The 3660-nt window shown below is 59.2% G+C and overlaps 1 long non-coding RNA gene across 1 annotated transcript; it reads left to right on the top strand.

Annotated features, from left to right (window-relative positions):
• The first annotated feature begins 607 nt into the window (after positions 1-607).
• Positions 608-3409, top strand: LOC150020465 (uncharacterized). Its single transcript, XR_016513344.1, has 4 exons — positions 608-667; positions 936-1115; positions 1645-1806; positions 3214-3409. It is a non-coding gene; the product is annotated as an uncharacterized LOC150020465 (long non-coding RNA).
• Positions 3410-3660: the final 251 nt, after the last annotated feature.

Raw genomic sequence — 3660 nt, 5'->3', positions numbered from 1 at the left:
GGTGGGGAGGCGCGTTCCAGGGCCCGGATGCAACAAGACTTCTGGTTCACTTGTGATAAACAGGACCTGTGTGGTCACATGGGCACGAAAGCGTTCTCTACAGTCACCGGAGGCCCAGGGCAGCCGACAGCTGACAGGGATGTGCCCTCAGAACCCTCGCTGCATCAGTAGTAGGTGCTGCGTTTTGCCATTGGCGGGGGGCAGGGGGTGGGCAGTGAGGCCATCGAGCCCAGAGCCCAGTGGCCGTGACGGTGGCCTTTAGTTCTCACGCTGTCTTCACAGAGAAAGCCTCCAGCTCTGGTACAGGCCACAGGGAGGGAACCAGGGGCCTCATCCTCTTTAGGGGCTGAGATCTGGTGAGCGTTTTCACAACATGAGCCTGAGGACACTTGGCACTCACTGGCCACAGGTTCTCACTGACCGGGTCGAGGGTGGAAGGGAAGGGCCGCCAAGACCAGCCAGTCAGTGACACACCCCACCGCAAATCATCACCTCGTGAGTCTGAGTCAGTGCTGGTGTGAGGCTCAGAGCTGACTAAAAGGTCCCCAAGGCGACGCGTACACCAGGCCAGCAGCCACGGTTCCCGGGTTGGCGCATCTCCCTATGGGGCTGGCACAGAGCTGGGCCCCCTCCCTGGGCTTCTCAGCCTGGGCGCCTGGCCCTGGAGGTGGGTGGGGTCCCAGGTCCCAGGTCATCCCAGGCTTGGCCCCCACACAGCTGGGCAGGCCGTGGCCCTGCCCAAGTCAGGGCTCCACCTTCTCACTGGTGGGGTCTTTTGGGGGTAGGGAAAGTAGGGGAAATTTGGCTGGGGAAGAGGCTTGTTTGGGAACATGTTCTTCCCTCCATAGAGGGCAGCCCAGAAGCTCAAAAGCAGGGTTTTTTTTTCATATTTTGGAGCCAATTAATGTTATTTCTCTGTTTTCACATTTTCATAGGTTCTTAAAGCTTGCAAACCCCACTACTGACCTTCAGGATGTGAAGGCTGAAGAAGCAGGAGGTCCCAGCCCTGCCCTCCTGTGGAAAAGCCCCCCGGAGGGAGGGAAGAGCCTGCCCTGGTTCCCTGGGCCAGCCTGAAGTTTGAGCAGGAGAAGCGGCAGCCCAGCCCCTACCACGAGGTGCCCTCCCCAGACCAGGGTTGTTAATGCTTCCACATCTCAAAGATGTGGAGGCTGTTTCTCACTTTTGACCCCCTTTCTTTCCACTGTGGTTTCTAAATCCAAACATCTCGAATGGCCTGAGCTCTGGGCAGGGCATCTGCTGCCAGACACGGAGGTCATCTTTAGGGGTGTAATTGCTCTTAAGTACTCCAAACCCACGTACCAGGGTCCTGGTTGAGGGAGCACTTTGGGGCACACACAGGACTTGGCCAAGGAGGCGCAGGCCCCTGGTTGGCTTGTGTCTGGATGGTGCTGGGATACCTTGGCCTCTCTGGCGACTGAAGAGCCACTGCATGCTCCTCTTCTGCCTCCTGCTGGGTGGTGTCAGGCACTGCAGGTGCTGGAATCTGCTCCTGGTCAGCCCTCCCCATTCCCACCTGTACGGCCCTTCCTGTGCCTTGTCTCAGCCAAAAGCTACCCCTGCCCTCCCCAACCTGCAGCGGGAGCATGTGTCTGAGCTTATTAACAAAGGCCTCACTATTCTCAGGTCCGATTACGTGGTGAGTGCATGTGGAGGTTCATGGACTGCGGCGTGTGAGCATCGTGCAATCCTGCCTCAACACCACAGCTCTGTCCAGCCCTACAACTCGCAGGGCACCCCTGCTCACCCCGGCTGCCCTGTCTGTCTGGCCATCTGCTTCACCAGATGGTAAATACTTGGAAGTTTAGGTGGCAAAGTTCAGCACAGATCTCAGCTGTAAAATGCTTCCCCAGGCTCTCAGCTTGCAGCTTCTAACTCACCCAGAGGCCAAGGCACTGGTCATGGATGACTCTGTGGCCCTGAATGTTGACCCCACTTGGCTGGGTCCCTGCAGCTCAGGCCCCTGTTCCTGGTCCGGCTGGAAGAGGGTCTTTGAGCATCACAACTTTGATAACATAAGACTCCAGGCTGTACAGCTGCAACAGCGAGCTGGTTGTATTCCTGGCCTTTGCTCTTAGGTTTTGGTGGCAACCTTAGCCAAGGTGCGGACTGTTCACCCAGCCTCTCCACATGCCTCTCTGGCCTTGCCATCGACACACGACTGCCCGTGCCAGGCTGACCACTTGCTGCAGGCCTGGGCTCTGGGTGACTCTTAGGGAGCAGTTTGATCGCTGCACCAAAGCTCATAACTTAAGGTTCAGAACCTTCATCATGCAGATGTACTATGCCACTTGCTAAAGCACGAAAGAAAATTCAGATGTGAAGAGAGCTCTCCCCAGGCTTCCTCTGTGGAATGCATGTCCGCGTTGGCTGTGAGGTGCTGTGGGCACCGTGGCAGGAGTGGTAGGATAGCCCGAGGAGGTTGGGTGAGGCAGCCAGAGAACAGCACCCACGCGCTGGGCTGGGCATGCCTGAAATGTGGGCAGGGGCATCATGTGGCTGGCCTTTGGGGGCCATAAGCAGGTGGGGTGCACCCCAGAGCCTTCTGGAGCTGCGTTGCCCTCTGGCCCCAGGAAGCTTGGCCACATGACCTCCAAACTGAGGTGACTTGGCCTTTCTCCCAAATGTGGGCAAAGTTACCGCTGCTCCTAAAGCAGAGGGGAGTTGACAAGTTTCAACGAGGCTCCCCTTTCAAAAATGGTCCCCATCTCTGGGGCAGATCCAGGGTCAGCAGGGATGGCGCCAAGGGTCTTAGAGTGAGAAGTCACACGAGGAGCTGGGACACCTCCCTGTGCGATGCTGGTGGTCCGCACGAGGAGGGGAGATGGCTGAGAACCACCTGACAGACACGTTTGTGAGACAACTGGTGTGAACGTCTCAGGCTGAGGGAGAGAGGAAGCGCAGGGGCTCGGACATCGGGTGCACACACGCACTCATGAGACACGCCCAGGCACACTCCCCACACTTGTGCTCATGCAGAGAACACACCCACGTGACATGCACGTGCGCACAGAGATGCACACACACACACACAGACATTCACACCCCCTCACACTGCACACACCCTCAGTCTTGTGGACAGACTGGGGACCGAAGGATGGGGGAGGAAATGGAGAGAGCCCCCAGTGCAGGGTCCCGTGGGTCGCCGCTGTGCCGCATGCCCTGCTCCGTCCCAGCCTCCACTCTCTTCTCCAGGAAACAGGATTCCACGGGAGACCCAATTGCTTAAGTGGAACCACGGGCCGTGCACGGAGGAAGAGAGCCTGGGGAAGAGGTGCAGGCCTCCGTCCGCGTTCACTGCCCACGACGCAGCCTGAATCCGGGCTCTGAGCCCCTCCTTGGCAGCCGGTGAGGCTGCGGAGAGCAGGATTGGGGGAGGGGGAGTCCGTCCCCCCCCCCCTCAGGGAAGCCCCGGCCGCTGCCTCCCGCGCGTTCCTGCAGCGCCGCCTGCTGGCCACATGGAGTCCCGGGTGCACCCGCGCCAGGCTGGAGCGGCCCCGCAGACCCAGGTGGTAGGTGGGGGCGCACAGGATGCCGAGGGCTGAGATTGGTGGCTTGGGCCATTCAGAGTAAGACTTAACGGTACCTGTGCTAAGCAAGCCTCGGGAGGAGAGCAGCGTTTTCGCCTTAGCACTCCTCCGT

Source organism: Furipterus horrens, unplaced genomic scaffold (assembly GCF_987537825.1).
Source record: "Furipterus horrens unplaced genomic scaffold, mFurHor1.1.pri manual_scaffold_1, whole genome shotgun sequence".
NCBI classification, from domain to species: Eukaryota; Metazoa; Chordata; class Mammalia; order Chiroptera; family Furipteridae; genus Furipterus; species Furipterus horrens.
Note: the sequence above shows the minus strand (reverse complement) of the source record. Positions and strands in the feature narration are given on the sequence as shown.